This window comes from Siniperca chuatsi, linkage group LG3 (assembly GCF_020085105.1).
Source record: "Siniperca chuatsi isolate FFG_IHB_CAS linkage group LG3, ASM2008510v1, whole genome shotgun sequence".
Lineage (NCBI taxonomy): Eukaryota > Metazoa > Chordata > Actinopteri > Centrarchiformes > Sinipercidae > Siniperca > Siniperca chuatsi.
This window is the reverse complement of record NC_058044.1, coordinates 5,088,903-5,110,393: the sequence shown is the minus strand read 5'-3', so window position 1 is coordinate 5,110,393 and position 21,491 is coordinate 5,088,903. Positions and strand designations below refer to the sequence as shown.

The window sequence follows — 21,491 nt, the reverse complement described above, 5'->3', positions numbered from 1 at the left end:
TGCTGCAAGAAATGAAGCAATGACATAGTGTAACCCACTCTACTCAGGAGTAATGGCCAACATTGGATGCTTCTGTTAAACTGGCCCATCCCTAATAGCCTGTCTTCCTTCTCCTCTTCCTTCTCATCCTCTGTCCTGACTTGCACCTCAGTTAGCCTCCCAGTCACTTCTCATTTCTGTCGCACCACATCCCGAGCAGCTCTCAGTCCTCTCTTCAAATTGTTCCATGAAATTGATATTGACAATTCAATTCCTCCACCACAGGCCTTCAATTTGCCTTTGACCCAGCACTGTTGTCATCTTTATGTGCGTGTTAAATAAAAACCCAGCAAAAAAGCAATTTACAGCTTTAGCTCAGTGGAACAACGGTTAAAGTAACCCCTTCCCACTCTGATAATTATTATTAAGTCATTCATTAATCATTTGTTATGTATTCGCTTCAAAGCGGATTGATTCCACTGATTTTACTGCTACGAAGTAGAGCACATGTGTGTGAATGTAAGCATTAGTTCATGACATGCCGTGATGAAAAGAAGCAAGCAATCTGAATTATTTATCAAGCAACAATTTGGACATTAATCATAACTGCCACACTCACACTGATATCATCATTCTCCTTCTTCCATTCTCTTTCTGAATTCCTTCTCTTCTCACTCTTTGAAGACAACTCCAAGTCTAGATATGATGTAGTGATACAATCCTCCGTATCCTTGTTTTCACTAGGGTAAGAGAATGTACCAACAAAGCCTCTGGCCAACTTCTGCAATTTAAGAAGATTTTGGAGACCACAAAAAATTTGTGCGCCGTGCTTGTGATTACCGTTAGGCTGTTTTCCCCGTCGGGAGCTCATATTTACAGCATATCTGATAAGACATGACTGCTAGCCTGACATGGTATTTACTGTGCTCTACAAACATGAAAGATGAGTCAGTCAAGACTAATTTGAAAGCTAGTTGTTTACTGCTGAGTCCAGTCACAACTAAGATCAGCACAGTATTTTTTATTTACAAGTTTCTAATGATCCTGACCACACTACTCCTTATCATCTGGGTTAGACTCCTGTCTCTAAATCCCTCTCTGTCTCTATCTGTATTTCTTTTTTTTTTTGTCTGTCTTATTCTTACTCCTCTTTTCTGTCCATTACTTTCTTCTGCCTGCATTGTTTTAAGCCTGCTTATCTCTGTTGCCTTTCAACTAGAAACACAAATGAATATGCTTCATCGCCAAAACACAACCTGACACCTTTTGTGTGCTATCACATCCCCTCCTCACTGCTTTTATCACATTCTTGCCATTGGTTTTATTTTGACACGAAGCCAGAGGAAGAGACAGCCTTATTTTCCCCCTCCCTTTCTTCTCTAAATCAGACTCTCTTTGTGTTTAATTATTATCCCTGATAGCTGGGCTTTAATTAAAGCTTTGCATCTGACAAACAACACTAATGATGTTAGGTCACAGAAGCAAATGGAAAGTTCCCAAAGTAAGACCAGGAGGGGCTGAAGGCCCCCTGAGAAATACAAGTATGTTTTGTCCTCATTGGAAAATCACAGGATAAATGAGGATTTTACAGATCTCAAAGTGATGTTGAAAGTAATAATATACAATGTTATATGACTACATCAATAGTTGACAAAACACTTGCACAAAAACTACAATATCATCTTCAGAAAATATCAAAAACCTCACAGGCGCTGTTTGATTGACATGTGAGTGCTGGAAAGTCAGTCACTACAAAAATATCACTCCAGTTGAGCTAAATGCCAACATGCCCACAACGACAATATGAACATGGTGATGCTAAGCAGGTGCAATGTTTACCATGTCCACCATCTTAGTTTAGTATGTTAGCAAGGCTGAGTGTTTTTCAAGTCTTTAGTCATAACTCATTGGACAAATTGACATTTTGAGCAGTTATGCATTTCAACTGATTCCAACTAGCAACTTTCAAGATACAAACCATCTTCTGTAGCTTAAAACTCAACATTTAGGTTTCCTTTAAGCAAGAATGGTCAGGAATTTATGATCCACAATTACCTTCCAAATAATTAAAGAATCACACATTTTTTTGCATTAAACATTCAAGTTATTGGATGCTCCATTTTCAACCCAAGGGTGAATGATTTCAGCTAATATTAGAGAAGCATAGGGAAGTAAAGCCCTAGAACAGAGGACTGACTGTCATCTGCATTCTAATGAAGTGCAAACCCTGTAGAGATATATAGTTTGACTTGTTCACTTGCTTGCTCATTGCCACCTTCCTTGTCTTATCCATTTTAACTTAACTCTATCCACCTGTTCCATTCATGACACAGCTATTGTGGGCCTGATTGACAGCACAATTGAACAGAAAATAGAACGACTTCATTAAGTTTCTCAAGGGAATTTGAGATGAAGTAAAAGCTGAAAAATGCACAAAAGTGACTATACTGACTGAACAAATCAGTAAAAGGGGAATTGCAACATTTGCTTTAGGGTATTATTGTGAGTGCTAAAAAATGCTTTCTGTACTGTAAGGGGAATCTGGGGACAAGGGTCACAATGTGGGGACTGTCATCTGGTGACATATCTGAACCAAAACCATTGTGTTAGTGTGTTAGGTACTATGAATATGTGATTTTAGGGTTAAGTTTAGAATTGGGCTTAGATTAAAGTTAGGGTAAGAGTTGGGATCCCAGATTTAGTGGTTATGGTTAAAATAATTTTCCCTCAGGGAAAAGAACCAATCGATACAATGTCCTCACGAATGAAGTTGGTCTGTGTGTGTTGGTGTGGTGTTCACTGAAATCATGTCTCTGCCCAGAGTCTGAGCTGCAATAGCTGAGGAGAGGACTAACAAGAAAGACAAGAGTAACACAGCTAACCTGGAGACCAGATCATGAACCTCTCCACTGAGTGGGAAAGAAAGAAAGACAGATAGATAGGCAGAAGACAAATATAGTACAGAAAGAGGGAAGTGCTAAGGAACATGACACCAAACTGATATTTTCAGTTTGTCAGTGAACCAGTCATGCGGACACCCAGTGATTCAGAAATACAACAGACCATAGCCATTCATCCAGGAAAACCATCATCAGTCAAGCAAGCAGTCAGTCAGTCAGTCAGTCAGACAGACAGGCAGACAGCCCAAAGATCAGGCGGCCAGCCAGCCAGCTTCTCAGTTTGTCAGCCAATCAATCAGTCGAGTCCGTCAGTCCACAGGCCCAACAGCCAGCCAATCAAATACCTAGCCAGTCAGCCAGACAGCAGGCCAATCCATGAGTCAGCCAACCAGTCAGTCGGCTCTTCAGTCATCCAGCCAGGAACCAGTGTGGGAAGCACCATGGAAGCGGAGCAGAGAATTATGCCTATTAGCACTATCTGTGCGTTCCAGCCTGCCAACCAGCCAGCCTGCCTGCTTTACCTTCAAAGCTGCTGCACTGCTCCTTCTAATCCATTTTTCTTTCTCTTCTCTTTTCCTTTCAACCTTTCATGAAGCTGCTACACCATTCACTCAAATCCTGTGCATACAGAATATTCTTTCTTTCCATTTCTCGTTCTGATTTTCTCAGGTTAATTTATTTCATGTCTTTCTACTAGTGAAAGAAAAAAAACGAAGTGGAGACTAAATATTTTTCTCTGGCTTTCTTACTTTCCCTGGTTTCCATTGGCCCCATCTTCCTCTTTCTGTTGCAATTACATCATCTTGTTCTTTATTTTTATTTAAAAGCTATATATTTTGAGACTTAATAATAAATGGTGCATGAATATACAGTTTTTCTTTTTGCTAATGCTATTTATAATTAATGGCACAGTAAAAAATAATTAGCTATAGCTGCATTAAACAAAAATATTGCAGGTTAATTTTGAAGGAACACATCCTCAAACAATACTCTGAAATAAAAATTGTGAATTTTAATTAAATTAAATAACAGCGATACACTGATGTTTACAACTGATAGAATAGCAACTTTAATCAATCTTATTCCTGATTTTCTATTTTATTTCCACTTTCCCCAGCCCACTCTCTCCTCCATCTCAGCTCAACATATCCCATCTCTTGTTCTCATTCTTTCCTGTACATTGAATTCTCTCCAGATTTTTTTTAGAGTGGATGCAACATCTGTTGCTGTCTAACAGACAAACTCCCACAGGGAGAGCAGACCAGAGAGGAAGTTTTCAGCTGTTGAGTGCTTTTAACACTCAGCGGCTGAAAGTGAAAGTTAGGTGGATTTGCCAACATAAACTGTTATACAAGTGGAACATCATGGGACAGCACAACGTTAGAGACTAGGAAGTTTTAGGTTCAGTTGCATCAACAACCAGGCATGTCACTGCTGAACATAATGCTACTCACAACATTTATTTTCTTAACATCATAGGAATCAGTTTTTTTTTAATGACTCTCCTACCCACACACAGTGCCATAAAGCTTACTAATGATACATTTGATTTACTGAGCGCTAAAAAAAGATCGTAGAGGAGTAAAAACACACTTAAGGCACATTGTAGCACAGGACATTAAATCAAATATTGAAAGCAGATCATGGAGGTAAATGTACTTTAAATTGGGGTTCTCAAAATATCAGAAATACATTTTTGAAAAAAACTGAGCAGCAAAATATTTTTCCAGAAACACTGCCCTGGTTACTGTCGATAGTCTTCAAATCTTGCTGTGGAATATTTCCATTACAACTAGTTTCTACTAAATAAATGGTCCAACTGAACTGACCATTTAAGTCCTTGGATGGGCTATTAAACGTTACCAATTTCGCAATGATGTATGATTCACTTAATTTGTCATGGTTTTGGGTCTTGGGTTTTGTTATTTCCTGTTTTATTTTTAAATGCTCTTTTCTCCTCATGTGTCTGGTAGTTTTGCTTCCTGTCATTGTTTGCTTTTCCCGCCAGTTTTGATTGTTTTCTCCGTCCTGATTGTCTCCCTTCACATGAGTGTATTTAGTCTGTGTGCTTCCCTTGTCTCTTTGTCAGATCGTCTTTGTCTTCATCTGTGTGCATTGTGTGTTGTGGATTTACTGCCTCGGTCTGGACTGTCTGCCTGCCTGCCTTTTGGTTTTTTGGATTATCTTTGCCAGTTCTTTGGATTTATGTTTGCCTGTTGGACTACTGGTTTTGACCACTGCCTGCCTGTTACCCATGTAAGCCATTTGTGTTTATCATTAAATCATTAAATTGAACTGCACCTGCTCTGCCTCCTAATGCCCCTTGTAATGAGGACAGACAAGCAGCTCTGAATATGGCATGCAAGTAAGTGTCTTGTCAGCCTTGACTGAGGGATTCCTTACCTAAGTAGGCTAAGGACTTAATTGACACCCCTGATCGTCAACCTGCTTCCCTGCTAGCTAGCCTCCAGCCTGCATTCCAATTGGTTAAGTTTGGGTACTTGCAGGTCTTGAGCCGGCTCCAGACCCAAACCTGGGCACCCCACCTGGTTCGGGGAGGTCCTCACAGTAGCAGCCAGTTCTCTGGTCTTCATGTCAGACAACACGACCACTCCTTGGGTCACCTTGCCACCATGTCTGTATGGTCCAGGCCTACTCCAGCCAGCTCCTCGTCCTCACAGCTGTCCAGTGCCTCTGAGCCTTCATTACTCCTGCCTGGTCCCCAGTCTGTGGACCGGCCGACACCAGTTCCTGTACCCTGGCGGGCACCAGTTCCTGTCCCGGTTGGGCCACAATCATGTCCTACCTCTGCTGGATCACCGGCAGCTCTTGTCCCGGTTGGGCCTCAACCATCTCCTGTTCCTGCTCCGGTTGAGCCACAACCTCCTGAACTTCCTGTGCTGCAGCAGCCTCCTGAATCTCGTGAGCTGCAGCACACTCCTGTTCCTGCGGAGATGCAGCTGAATCCAGCTGCTGCAATCACCAGTTCCTGAGCTACAGCAGTCGTCTGTTTCCCTGGCTCCACCGGCTCTCAGCTCTATACTCCAGCCACTGGTGTGTGTGTGTGTGTGTGTGTGTGTGTGTGTGTGTGTGTGTGTGTACATGTCTGCTATACCTCTGTGTCTTAATTACTTATAAAACCCATGCAGAAGCTCTTCCCAGCTCTACTCAGTAGGTATGTAGAAGTAACAGCCCTCTGTGGGAGCAGCACTTCTTGCCCCGGTATGGAGGCAGCGAGAGAAAGAAACAGAATTTGGGGGGGGGTTTAGCGAATGAGGGATTGTAGCATGAATGAATTCCTCAGCATTAATTCCGCCGCTGTCCAGTGTCAGTGCCATCCGTTTCTTTGCAACTGGAGCAGCTCAGGGCCCAGTGCCTTGCTCAGGATATTTATGAGTATATTGAAATGCTGCACAGTTTGGTCTTGACACATGCTGAAAACTGACATTTCCTTGATGACTGCCAATTTAAAGGGTCAGTACACTCATGACAAAACGGTTTGCCACTTATCCCCATAGTTATCTGACAGACTGTCCTCGCCATAAAAATTTGTACATTGGCATTTTGTGTAAATGCTTAAGAGAACGTATGTTTACATTTCATCTGCCACTTACACACCACTACAGACTGATAATGTGTCACCCATGACAGTTCCTTGATATCCTCAATTCCCTATACTTTCAGTACAATATGCATAATGTGCTGCATTGTACTGCTGCACACTATGAATATTTGCATATCTTTGCATACTATGTGCATATGACCCATCACACAGAACCTGACTTCCTCTGTAAACATAAAAGCAATATACAAGTATTTGTGTATTATTGTATAATGTTTAAGTACTTACTACTGCTTTACTAAGCTTTTGTTTAGCTATCTAATCTCAATTCTTTCTTATTGCTATCTTATTTATTTATTTTTACCAAAACAAATCCCTTGTATGCATGAATAAAGTCTGATTTTCCTGACAAGTGAGAGAAAATGTTATTTAACCTAAATAACTATTAACTAATTGTAATGGTTTTGGAAGACACTGACAAGTGATCTTGTCCTGCTGATATGGGCATCAGAAAACGCTTGCATGTGTGTTTCTGGGGGACTAATTTGGAATATTTGTCATGTAATTTCTTTTAACAACAAAGGCAATGTCTCCCTTACCTTAATCAGACCTCAAACACAGATGTGGTGGATCAGGAATATCCCATATTACTCTATTACAGTCATGTGGGGGATTTGTTTTTTAAACATAAATTGACTGTTTTGTCATTTAGTGCGGTTCGATTTACTTGAAAATATCTGACAAATTATTTTCTGAAGCATCAAAAAAGGGAAAGACAAGACAAAATATTGTCTACAAGGTTTGCTCCATTGTCATCTGACTACATACTGTATACAGTGTCCTGCCAATTGTACTCAAGCATCAACCTGTCAGCAAAGTCATCACTTTGACTGCAGACGAGCATCTTGCACTGTAGAACTGAGCTGTCACAAATCAAGTCGTCCAGGGACAGAGGAATCGAAGTGATGCCTTTGGTCTGTCGCACAACCAGAGATCATCATCAAGTCAAAATCATCAGGGAAAAAGTGTGCACATACAATCAAATCAGCAGGTATATTCACAGCTAGATCTACACTTTGACTCCTTAATACACACACAAACACAGAAACATGATATATTAAGAGACACTGATTCACACTGGACACGATGGGGTGCATGTTGAGAATCAGTCAGTCACCGTAATTGCATTTAAACAGACTGAGGTGTTTTGTCTTGTCCTGCTAAATGTGTGGCAGCGACAAATGCAAACACATCATTCCTCACAAGACTGCATCTGTCTGAGATGAATTAGGAGGAGAGGAAAAGAGATGGCAAGTGAGGCCTGCAGTTCTTCGGATGTTGTTGTTGGGTCTCTGAATGGCTGAAGAAGAACAAAATGAAGACTTTGGAGTGACCTAGTCAAAGTCCTGACTGGAATCCTATTGAGATGCTGTGGCATGACCTTAAAAAGGCAGTTCATGCTCGAAAACCCTCCAATGTGGCTGAATTACAACAATTCTGCAAAGATGAGTGGGCCAAAATTCCTCCTCAGCGCTGCAAAAGACTCATTGCAAGTTATCGCAAACGCTTGATTGCAGTTGTTGCTGCTAAGGGTGGCCCAACCAGTTATTAGGTTCAGGGGGCAATCACTATTTCACACAGGGCCATGTAGGTTTGGATTTTGTTTTCCCTTAATAATAGCAACCTTCATTTAATAACTGCATTTTGTGTTTACTTGTGTTATCTTTGACTAATATTTACATTTGTTTGATGATCTGAAACATTTAAGTGTGACAAACATGCAAAAAAATAAAAATAGTACTTCCTTGTTCTATTTTTAGAAAACATAACCCTTCCTTTGAGACTGGGTGATGCCTGTCCTTTTAGGTTGTCTATTTTTTAGACATCCATCATTTAAAATCTTCTAGGCAATCAAAAAAAGATCAAGCAAAGCAAGACCAAAATGAGAGGTAGACGCTTTTCCTCTGCTTCCATCTGTTGTACATACACATACAAAAATACCTTAGTGTCATCTTTGATTCAGCTGTAAAACTTGACAAACAAAAGCCAGCAAGTAGTAGTTGTTCCCATCTTGGGTCTACTGCAAATTTAAAATCTACTCAATTAGGGATCTGGTGACTGTTTTACATGCTTTTATCTCTCCCCGTCTTGAATTTTATAACTCTCTTCACGAAGGACTGAGTTTTTCAGTTGTGTCTCCTGGCAGCTCCACCACAAGACTCCTCACTAGTGCCAACAGAAAAGGCTATACAGTATCTTCCCTGCACTGGCCTCTGTTACCTGGCACTGCACAACAGAAGCCCAGACAGCCCTCAGGGCTTATCAAAATATGCTGAAGTGGAACCATTTGGGCAACTTAGATCTTCTGACCATTTTACTCTAATGCAATCCACAATCCCAGTTAAAATCTGTAATTTTTTTTCTTTGCTAATCATTTGTTTTTCCAATGTGCAATATAAGTAAACCAAATGATGAGCTATCACAAACAAGAGAAAGACATCAAGGTATGGGAACTGAGATGCCAAGAAAGGTAGTGAGTTCTGGGAAAAAAAGCATCTTTTCAGGGGCATCAACAACTCAAACTGTTGCAGGGCAGCATGTCCACACACTTCACCATCATCATCACATCACGCCTCACCACAGGTCTAAACTGAAAACAGCCGGAGCCCCTTTTGTTATCTACATTAAATTGCAGCAGTAGCAGCAGGGTGCTTTGCACTCAAACCTCACCCTCCACTACAACAATCCCTGTCAAGCTGCTCTCGAGCAAGGCACCACCTGTGTTGAAGTCAGCCAGTTAAAGGTTGTGGTTGCACAGCTTCCACTATGGAATGCATGTAACCATAGTAATGTGAAATGAAATTTTACTTAGAGTCAGTGCTCAGTTGAATTTCCTTGGATAAGTAATGACTATACTAAAGGACAAGAGGTAGTAATAAGAAGAGAATAAGAGAGCGATAGGACACAAGAGCTGTGTAAACATGAAAATGCCAATAAGCATGCCATATGCTTATGACTGTGAAGACTATGAAGAGAAGGGAGACAAAATGAGAGAGAAATGGTGGTGTGTTTGCAAGTACATGCATTTGTGTGAACAAAAGAGCAAAATAGAGACAGAGAGAGAGAGATAAGCAGACACAGATGTAGAAAGACAAATCAGCTAAGGACTATGGAAGCAGAAACCCAACATAACCTCGACAAAAAGAAGTAAAAAGACCAGCAGGAACATCAGCCTGAGAACAAAGTGCGTCAGGCGGAAGCTGTGCTGTGAGCTCTGGTGTTTCCAACAGAGTGTGTTTGGTATATTGAGGACATTGGCAGCTTCTACTTAGATGCATATTTTTTGGTCAGATTCCCATCTGCAACAGCACAAACAGAATTATGGATGCTGGACTGTCTCTTTCACAGTTAGTGAAATTCTGACTGAAACAATCCAGAAGCATTTGTGTTTAAAAATGTCCACATGTGGAGCACATCTTTATTGTCAAATGTGCATCAGGTGTTTGAAGGTGACTGTCTACCAGCATAAAAATACTTCTACTAGTCCTTCTTTTAAATTTTTGGCATACTTTATCTTTCACAAAAAACGAATTCAAAAACTTGTTTTCTGTGTCCTTCTGTTTGGTGTGGTGAGAAAAAAAAATCAGGCCATAGTCTTTGAGGTCTTCCAGCTGACACATTATTTTTATATGCTTTATATGCTATGTTTCTTTTATTTTGTTTCCTTTAGGATATGAACTGGAGAAATGCCCTTGCACTTACAAAGATTGTTATCAACAAGATTTGAAATGAGGTAGACTATCAGACTTTTGTCAGGGAGTAGTCAATGAGATTTTTTTCATATCAGAAACAGAACAGTTATTACAGATACAGCTGTACCGTGAAGGATAATTGTTTTTTTATACATTAAAAAAAAAAGAACATTGTGCACCCGATGGTCATATCCATACCGTTGAAAGAAAGCAACATGATGGAATCTCGTATGTGATACTGTGTTCATACATTTCTTTGTGTGTCTGCTCATTACTATTAAAAACTTAACCATCAGTGTCTGGGCTGCCCTACTTGGCCTTTATAAAAATGGTATGTTCCTCTAAATAAAACAGGAAGAATATGTGTGGTGCTAATCATTGTTTAAAATGACAAATACTAGATGCACTGGGTGTCTATTAAAACTGAACACATTAAAGCTATTTCTTATCACCCTTTGTCAAGCCTTGATTGTGCCCATCTGCTTGGATGATACCTTCAGACCTTGTGCACACAAATCCTTTGACTCATCTTAATTATTCAATTATTTTGTTGTGAAGTTCTGTAATCTTGCAGCTCCATTCTAATGATTCAGGTTGCACTCACAAAGCAGTCTATGCCCTCACTTGCAAATTCTTGTAACAATACATTTTCGTTGTTTTGTTCTTTTAACATGTATTAGAAATTAACTTTGTTTTACATCAGGAAATAAACATACAGAGCATTAGGCATGCTGCAGGGCTTTAGGTGCATGGTTGCAAAAGGATAGGAGTGCCCAGAAGGTGGTTAAGTGAATAATGTGAAAGTGGACAAGCTTTGATATACAGATTCCATAACCACCAGATTTAATAACCACTGAACTGCTGTCCCAATGTGGTGATGTGACATAGGTCACATTTGACTACAGGCTATGCTTATTGGCAGCTGAGAGAAAGAATTATCATGCTGTTTTAATGATGGCAAACCTTTTCAGAATTCTATATTTTTCATCTCATGCCAATGTAGCAGCTTGGAACTGAAGTCAATTTAATTGGGAAAGTGACTGTAGATACAGAGAGAGACAGACAAGCAGGGCATCTTCAGGTACAAACTTAAACTTGTAAAGCTAACAGAAACAGAAAGACTAATTATTTTGGCTTCCAAACCGGTCTTAAAGCTGCTGGCAAAACAGACTATATTTGTTTGAACATTGCCAATAAAAGTGATGAAACAAAAAATGGACAGCAAAAGATAAAATAAAAAGGGAAATTGAATGGTAAGGCAGGTCAAACTTTTTAATGAAGCAGATTTGATCCATATTATACTACTCAACTGTTTCATCTACTCATGAATATGATTGCACAGAAATCTGTCAATGCATGATGAAACATGAGACCTCTAGCAAATGGAAAATATTTGAATACTTTAAACATTGCATTCAAAATAATAGTAACTTCAGACTACAGCCATGCTAGCGGCTCTGTGAGGATGTAGTTGGGCAGAGTGGTGCTCTGAGCTAAATGCTAATGTCAGCATGCTAACATGCTCACAATGACAATGCTAACATGTTGATGTTCAGCAGGTATAATGTTTAACATGCTAAACTAAGATGGTGATCATGGTAGAGTGCTAAAATTTGCACACTAAACATAAAGTACAGCTGAGGCTGATGGGAAGGTCGTTCGGTCAGAAACCAAAATACTGAACACATTTTGACCTGATGATGGTGCTAGATGAAAAGATAAGGGATCATCAAAATAATTACAATTCATCCTGACGGCTGACATCATGGTTTTGGTTCATTTTAGATCACCTTAGTTTTTCTCTCTTCTTTATTCCTCTGTATATTCCATAAACACCTGAATGTTCTTCATCTTGGCCTCAAGATTCACTGCTCCTCCTTTTTTTTTGTTATCTACAGCATCCTTCATCTTGATCTGAAGATGTATTCGCTTCTCCTCCTTTTTGCTTTTCTTCTCATTCCTCTGCAGCTTCCATAATTACCCCCATGTCTGCATCTTAGTCCCACAATTCATGACTTCTACTCTCTTCAATTTCTTTAATTCACTCAAAGCTTTCAAAAAAATACTCTTTTATCTCTGCCTCAATTTAGGTGAATCTACCTCTCCTCAGTCTTACTTTTTTCACTCTTCTTGCACCTCCCTCTCTCCTCACATCTTGACCTTGTGATTCACTACGCCTTCTCTTCTCTTCTCTTCTTTTTTCCTTTCATCCCTCTACAGCTTCCATGAAAGCCTCTTCCCTCACTTTCTCGGCCCTGAGATTCGTGACACCTCCTCTGATGTGCTGTTCCTCCTCCTCTAAATTTTTCTCTTTTCTCCACTATTCCTCATGAAAACTTTCTTCTCTGTGCCTTGGCATCAACATATCTCCTTCCATCTCTTCTCCCATTTAACCATCAACAGCTGAGCTACTATGCTGTCGAACAACAGCTACCCATCTTTCTTGGGTTCCTGCTGTGTCTGAAGTATTTTGCATTCTTGTCTGTTTTCTCCCTTGCACACCTCATGTGAAATCCACCTCCAAAAACTTTTATTCAATCTTTCTACATGGTCTGCCTGAACATATATCATATGACTTAGCTCTCACTGTCCCCGTCTCATACACTGAAGTGCAGCTCTCTTGTTTTCCCTTTTCTCTCAGACTTTAGCACATAGGACACTTTCCTTGTACTATTTTCTCTCTTCTCCTACTCTCTCCCTCCAGGGTTTAATTAATAGTCTGGATGTGTATGAAAAAGCCTCATCTGCCAGTAAAACTGGCGAAAGACTGAGGGCTTGTTAGTGGGGCAGCGGAGAGTTTAGGAGCAGCTCCCAGTCTGCAGAGCAGTCTCAGATAGGGCAGGAAAGGTATAGAGGGTCTGGATTTTTAGAAACAGAACTTATAAGAAAAAAAAGGCGTCTCCAGCTGGCATACAGATGAAAGGTCCTAGCTGTCAATAACCTAGTCACCTCGATCTGATGGCACCAATTGATTGTGCTTTAGTAAGTACACCACAGAAGTACAGCAGACTTAGACAGGCAAACACTGGATACCAGCAGCTTTCCTTTATTTTCTAGGGTTAGGTATTGAGAAAAGGTTCAGAATTGGATCCAGTTCATTGTTAATAAAACATGCTTTATGGTCCAGCTCATTGATGCCAGAGAGCTAAGTTTCGAGTGCTTCACTACCCTCTACCTTGTTGTTTACACATGTGGGTGTTCACATTATGACAGGCCAGAGCTATTCTTTTCACTTCACAAAACTCCACAAACCCTCACAGCACACCTGTCACATGTATGCATACATCTGATTAGCTCATGATTACTATTTTTACTGACAGCCTCCATATAATATGTAAAACAGACCTGGCGGTGGAAGAGTGGTTTCCTACCTGTAGTAATGTTGGCAGATTGTTGACAGAGATTAGTGGGTGCTTGGTCAGGAATTACAAAATACCATCAGTTATGCAATTTATGTATGCATCTGTTGAATGCACGTCATATCTGATCAAAATTGAGGTTGTTTTTTTTTTTGCATTTTCCGTACTTTGGAGCCATTTATTCAGTTTATATTGATTCCTGGTTCAGCTTCAGTAAGAAAAATTGCAATCGACTCAAACTGGAAGCCTGCTCCTCCCTCTGCCACTGGATAGGATTGGGTATTAGACAGAATCCTGGATGGACTTTTAATCAGGTCCTGGCAACCAATATGTTGCTGTACACTTGCTGTGTTCTGTGCTGGGTGGATGCAGCTCTGCTACTCCTGAGGAAATCTGACCATCCAGTAATGAATGAACAGCTGCTCCTGCAGTCACATGAGGCAGACCAGACTGGACTTTCACTTTTTCTGTTATTCAGGCTTGGCAGACTCTGAAGGCCACACATGCATCTGACATCAATCCTGGGATGGGGATCTTTGAAGAGCCACTGCTTTACAACAGTTTCTTGGAGACTGTAACCCTGTCCTCTGCCAATGTGGTGCTGGTTGTTATTTGACATGCTGAGGGACGTCACCAACTCCAGGTCCTCTGATGCTGTCCAGGATTGTCGATGAGGTCTGTGAGTGTTTGTGGAGAATCTAGTTGACCAATGGGATGATGACCACGAGTACATTTTTCTATTAATGAATGTCACTCCTGCTGTTGAGAGGTTTCAGGGGGGTTCCTACCCGTTACTGACCTAGTTAACTTTACTGGAAAGAAACTGGTGTGACATCTTACTGCAACTATGATACAACAAAGCTTTTTAGCAGGAAGGAAAAAGGCAATTGATGAAGGTTTTGTTACAGTGATACAGAGGATTGTACTCTGTAGTTATGTTGAATTCAGTTTAGTCAGCAGAGTATTAACAATCACCTTACACCTGTTCTAAGATCTGATTACACAATTTTCCTTCTCCTACATTGTCTTGCTCCTCAGTACCTTTCCAACCTCCTGACCAAAATATGAATCTATCAGACCTCTTAGGTCATCTGACATATGCTTGTGATGATTGTTCCAAGTTGGTGGAGTTGTTTCTGTTTTAAGTCTGATATTGCAAATTATCAACATCAGCTTTGTTCATATTCAGACATGATTTGCACACATTATTTGTGAAAATTAAAGTGCCTTTAATTGTTTTAGTGCTCAGTATACTATGTAAATGCATGTGTATAAACGTGTCTATACTTTTCTTTGAAGCAAACGGTATATTCCTTAAGATGCTTGAAATGTGATTGTAAGTGTTTCTTTGGGCATCTGAGCCTTTATTAGATAGTCAACAGTAAAGAGATGACAGGAAATGAGAAGAGAGAAAGATAGGGAATGAAATGCAACCAGAGGCCTCCAGCCAGACTCAAATGAACATTGCAATTTGTGGTGGGTGCCTTAAAACCCCTAGGCCACCAGTGCACCCTGAAATGTGGTTCTTCTGACAGCTAGTTTGACACCCTGGCTCCCTTATCGGTCCACTGTACCTGGTGAGAAGGTCAGAGGAGACGTTTATTTGGCTACATGGCTGCTATCAGTCTTAAGGAAAAATCCTCTCATTACATTATTCATGTTACCTCCAAAATGAATGAATTGTCCATTACAAACAGATAATAGATACATCAAAAACAGATAGGTTGGTCAGGGGTGGACAGATGTTATCATGAACATGGAGATGCTGCTGGCTGGTCGGCCCAGGGTGGAACATGCTAATTATGAACTAACTGATAACCTGAAGACCTTCATGGTAGTGTGGGGATTTGGAGGAGATTCATTGTTGGCTCTGAGCTTCTGATTGACTGTTTGATGTTTGATTGGTTTGTTATCTGTGTGTGTGTGTGAGAGAGAGAAAGGTATGTGAAAGGGGGTTATATGGATATATGGTGCACTTCCTATGTGTGGAAATATTTTTGCATCAGGAGAAAATCAATTTGTATTCTCTGGTACTGTTGCGCAGAATTTATATTTAAATAAAGTCATTGTGGGCGGGTATTATTGTGGGGACATAAAGCTGTTTACACAGTCACATTGTGGGGACTCGCCTTTCTTATGGGGACAAAATGCAAGTGTCCATAATGTAAATCATTAGATTTTAGGGTGACAACTTGATTTATGCTTAGGGTGAGTTTTAGGTAAAAGTTAGGGTAAAGGGTTAGGTTTGGGCAAGTAGTACTTATGGTTAGGGGTAGGGTCAATGTAATGTCCCCAAAAGTGATGGAAACATGACTCTGTGTGTGTGTGTGTGTGAGGAGGGCATCATGGAGAGCGGGACTGAGCGACAGAAGGAGATGACAGCAAACCAGTGGAGCTGAGAAGCTGTGAAGTCATCCCGATGATTTCTTACCCTGACACCTCTCTACCTTTTGGGTTTTTTTTCACATCTCTTGCATGTTCTTTCTACATTTATAATTCACTTATGACTTACACTGCTTTACCTAATTATTTCATTCTTGCATCTCCTCTTTTCTGTTGTCTATTACTTCTCTTGCTTTCTTTTTCTCTGCCTCCCCTCTCCCTCCAAGGATTGTTTTGTACTGTAGCCCAGTAAAATAAACTGGTTCACTCAAGTAAGACCAATAAATAAAGCGGTATGTGAATGTGTACTGGGAATGAATATATTCTGTGTCTGTAATTGTATTTCTAAGATATATACTAGTATACACATGGCTGAGTGTGAGTATTTGTATTACTGAAGGTGTGTTTTTGTCTGTATGCAAATATGTCTGTTTAAACTAAGGAAGCCCTGCAAAGCCCTGTATAGAATATTAGGCTGCATGGTATTTAACCCTTTCTAAATCAATTACATGTTTATTTTGAATACTTTAAAGTCAAGTCATGTCAATTTGGGCTTTACTAACTGATCCATTTTCAAAGTAAATTTGCTTTTCACCACATACCTGCAGGCGCACCAGAGTAATACGTTACATGTTAATATTGGTACGTAAAGTGTAATGTGATCTCTCTGCAGCACTATGTTACTGCTTCATTGCCATTTTAGGCGAGCACAGACAAACTCTATTGAAAGATTTCACACACCCTATTACTCTCATACCTTACTGTTGGGCCTCACCTCACCACGTGTGAGAGACAAAGACAGGCCTACCTGGAAAAGCTAGAGCCTTCACTAAGAGGCTCAACTGAGAAACAAAAGGACAGACAGTAGAACGTCCCCACAGCCATTAATTCACACCTAGGTCTAAGACTGACGAGAGTTCTCAGTTGAATCTAAACACCAGACTAGACGTGCAATACAGCGCATGAAATCTCGGCGCACAGCTGTGATGACATCACATCTATGAAGCCTAGTGCCATCTTTTCCACTGTAACCCCCGTTACAACAGGAAGGCACATCATGTGAACTTTTATTTTCCTAGATTGTTTTGTGTTTGCTGAACACACCTTGGATCCTGATCGTTTATTCCCCATAACAACCCCGTAACCTGCAGAAGGAAGAGACACGGACTGACTGTTTTCTTCAAGGAGAGCAAGATCGCCGCTGAGTCTCTCTCCCCACTGACGTCAACCACTGCTTCCCATTGCTGCCACTCGAAAGAACTGTTTTGCTATTGGAACCGCCGATGCTGTGTGTTTTTCTTTGTCTTCTCAATATTAATTGACTCAGATGAGGATGAGAGACAAAAAATTTAATTAGGACATCCCTAATTATCCTGTCTCAAAACGGGCTCAATAAAACAAGTGACTTTGATGATAATTGTTGATTATCATCCTAATCTAAAGAACAAAAGGACCAAAGAAATGAGCTGAGAACTTTGGAACTCATCGCTTGCCAAAATAGCAAACTTCTGCTAAACTTCTGCTCCCACACAGCAGACAGTGTGAGGTCTCTGCATTTGAACTCAACTGAAAAACAATAGGACTCTCTGAATATCATGGTGAAATGAGCAGACAGTAATATGAACAACAATCGCTCACTATAGTGCAGAGTCCAGGTTTTCAGGTAGGTTACATTTACTATCCATACTGTTAGTGAGACCAGTCAGAATCAAAACGTGTTTATATCTGGATATCAGTGTGTGTCCTTGTGTGTATTTGAGGCAATGAGTAATGAATATTTTAATGTGTGTGTGTTCACTGTAAGTGCATAAGTGCTGCTTCTAATCTGCATCTCTAAGGGTGAACTGCATCTTCTGTATGTGATTGTGTGCCTATTTATCCCACCATATATGTAAATGCATGTACAGTGTGTGTGCCTATGTATAAGCCAGTGTACTATGTGTTCCTGCCTACAGAAAATGTCAATGCATATGCTGAAGTCTCTGTACTTTCTTTGCTCATAATGAACTGACATTCACACAAATACATGCATGAACTGTAATTCTGACAAGCCGAGGAGAAATTACAAACCTTCCAGGAATTTGTAATATTGCTATTGTAATAATTTGAGTAAGTTCAATCAGAATAGTCCCAAAGACTTAATAACCGCAAATAACAGCAATTTCCACATGAAATGCCTGAGTGAACAAATGGCTTGTAATTTTGGCCAATATTCATTGTTTTGACATAAAATTATCCAACCAAGCCAGAGACTAAAAAACCTGCTGTATGTCATCTTTCTTCTTAGACTGCAAAAACCTCAGCAGTGAACACAGCGAAGAGATGGAGGTGAATACAGAACACAGTGATTTGTAGTTTTAATCATCCCTATGTGATAAGTTTCACCCTACCGTTTTCTCTACATTTTGTTTGTGCTGTTATCATTTATATTGAATCTTTGCTCTTTCACTATTAGCCAGAAAAGGTATATAATGTGTACTTTATTCATACATAGAAACTTAGTCCATTAATCTAAACATTTAGTGAGAATAAAGATTCAAATGTAGTGGTTTCTTTTTAGTACGGAGTTTTACTTAATGGTACCAAGACTATGCCCAGTAATTTTGGCTACAGTATACAGTGAGCTTGTATTTAATCACATCAACTGGGTTGAATCCAGGACAACTGACAAAACTGAAATAACTTTACACCCAAAATGATTACTTGAGCTTTGAATATTATTTTCCTGTCAATGTTATTCAGTTTGTTTTAGGCTTATTATGTGAGTATTCATAAGACTGGGGAAGTCTTTATCAAAACTAGAATATCTATAATATTAGTTTAGTTACAGATGTATGATATATTCGTTGCAATTTTCAAGCCCACTGACAAGTCTTTACCAATATCCTACAAGCAATATCCTGTACCAGATTTACAGCTACTGGTTTCAGAGTAATTTCTGAGAATATTATGTGTCGATATTATGTTGGGCATAATCGTTTGCAATGTGGTTGCAGTGTTTCCAGAAAATTAAGATTACCTGACTGACTGAGTTGCTTCGTGGTTGTAATTGTGAACTGGTGATAATTAAGAAAGACAAATAAATCATAATATTTACTATCATTGATAAACTTCATTTATTATATAATGTGTGCATGTGATTGCATCTGTGACTGTGTTTTGCACACTGCGTAGACTATATGTTTGTGTGTGAGATGTTTGTGAATATGCCTTCATTACTGCATGTATGAATAAATACATGTGGTTAGAATTGATAAGAGGACAACTGTGTACGTCTTTGCATGATTATATCTGTTTTGCATCTGTTTGTGTTTTATGAATTGAAATGCTGTGTGTATGGGTGGATTTGTGTGCACTTTTATGTTTGTGTCATTTTTGCATCAAGAGGTCAAGTGTGTGTGCATGACAGCATGTGTACATCTCAGTGTGAGTTTGTATTCTAGGACATACCAGCTGCATGGCTGCTGCCTGGATTGCCTGAGGTGGGGTTACTCTGTATAAACCAGCCATTCAAATGTCAGAGCACTGGGGGAAGTTTTTCACCACACATCTGATTACTGAAAATATCACTGCTGAAGGTTGAGTAGGCAGCACAGTGTGACACAAACCAAGGACTATACTGATGTTATTTGCTTAAAATTTACACACATTTCTTGCAACTCCATCTTTCGTGTTGCTAGTCTTTTTACATACTCAAGACTCATTTTAAACCGGCTATACCACAATCATGCATATGTGGAGTATTTGTTGTGGTAGTTTGCTGGTGATCATTGACTTGAGGATTTGAAAGAGCTGATTGAGTTTATTTGGAGTTACAGAATTGAAATGACTGACACTCGTAGGAAACATATTCCACTATTCAAAATAAAAACAGCATCACTCAGATACATTACATAACATTTTTGCAAGAGATACATCTATGCATATGCATCACTGATAATGTATAATCATCAGTTACATGTTCACATGATGTACAGTAAACATATGGGTTCTTGTGATGTTCTTAAAATTAGGGTGTGTGTCATGTAAGACTAAAGCTGACTGCATAATACAGTGAACTGTATCAAATCTGTTAGCTGTGCAATATTCTCCCCACTGTGAGAAAGTTTTGATTGCTTCTCATATTTGAATCAGAAATATTCTGTTCCTGTGGTGGCACTTAATGATAAAGCTGGCATTATTTTATGTATTTATTACTATTTGCAACAAATCCCATGAAAAAGCAAGTAGCAAGTAGTAGTAGTCTGTTGTTGTCCAAAAACTATTTAAAACAGTTTATTCCTCTCAGCTCGTCAAAACATGTAGCCACATTGAGCACACTCAGTAAAGTCACATATGCACTGAATTGGTTCTCTAGTGTATAGGAGGGTAGCAGGTTTTTGTGTACCCGGCAGAAGCGTCGCTAGACACTTCGTCTTAAACCATCATAAATTGACATTTTATAGAGTTTTTAAGCCAAGTTTTCCATGCTACACTGTTTTCATGGCCATTGTTTTACCTATATGTTTTAACTTGGTAAAAGTTTTCAGTCATTGGACGTGTGGATCTTAAGTGATTTTAAGCTGGCTGCTACTCGACGTGGTTTACTGGAGTACTTCCACTGCTGCTAGCTTAGCTAGGTTTGTTTTTAGCCCGGCGGCTAGGCTAACCGGTCGCTTTTACCAAGGATTTTAAGCTTGTAGCACTTTTCTGGACTTTACTGTGGACTCTAAGCTTTGAAGCACTCTATGATGACTGAGAGTGGATCTTGTCACCTTACCGTCTCAAAGCTGAAGAAAAGTATCGCCTGTCTGGAAGCTGAGCTCAGAGAAAAAGACAAGCTCATCCTGGAGTTCTCCACTGTCGCCTCGGCCCAGGCAAGACACCTTGCAGTCCTCGGCTCCTCCTGATTACTTCAAAACAGCTTGTGTCCAGCCAGTCCTAAAAAAACCTGGGCTTGATCCCAACCTCCTGGATAACTATGTCCCCATCTCCAAATTGCCTTTTATTTCGAAGATTCTCGAAAAACTTGTATCCAAGCAGCTTCTTGCTGCTGTGGAAAACAATAATACCTTTGAAAAGTTCCAATCTGGCTTTCGTCAACACCACAGCACTGAGACAGCCATTCTCAAAGTCACTAATGACCTTTTAATGAATGCAGACGCAGGAATGTGTTCAGTTCTTGTCCTTTTGGACTTAAGTGCTGCCTTTGACACAATTGATCATGGCATTCTTTTAGATAGACTGAGGCACTGGGTGGGCATATCTGGCACTGCACTAGACTGATTCTCATCTTATCTGTCCAATAGGAAATTCTGTGTCAGCATTAATAACTTCATGTCATCCTTCTCCCATATCAAGTACGGTGTGCCTCAAGGTCCAATTCTGGGACCAATACTTTTCTCCTTACATGCTTCCTTTGGGTGATGTAATCCGCAGACATGGTTTTTCTTTTCATTGTTATGCGGATGACACACAGTTGTACCTCCCTGTCAAGCCCACTGACCTTAGTACGCTGAGTTCTCTGCAGGACTGCCTGTCTGACATAAAAAATTGGATGTCGATAAATTTTCTTCAG

The 21,491-nt window shown here is 39.9% G+C and overlaps 1 protein-coding gene across 3 annotated transcripts in view; it reads right to left on the bottom strand.

Moving 5' to 3' along the window:
* elfn2a (extracellular leucine-rich repeat and fibronectin type III domain containing 2a) overlaps nt 1-21,491 on the bottom strand; it is a 243,497-nt gene that overhangs the window by 12,973 nt on the left and 209,033 nt on the right. The window lies entirely within an intron of this gene.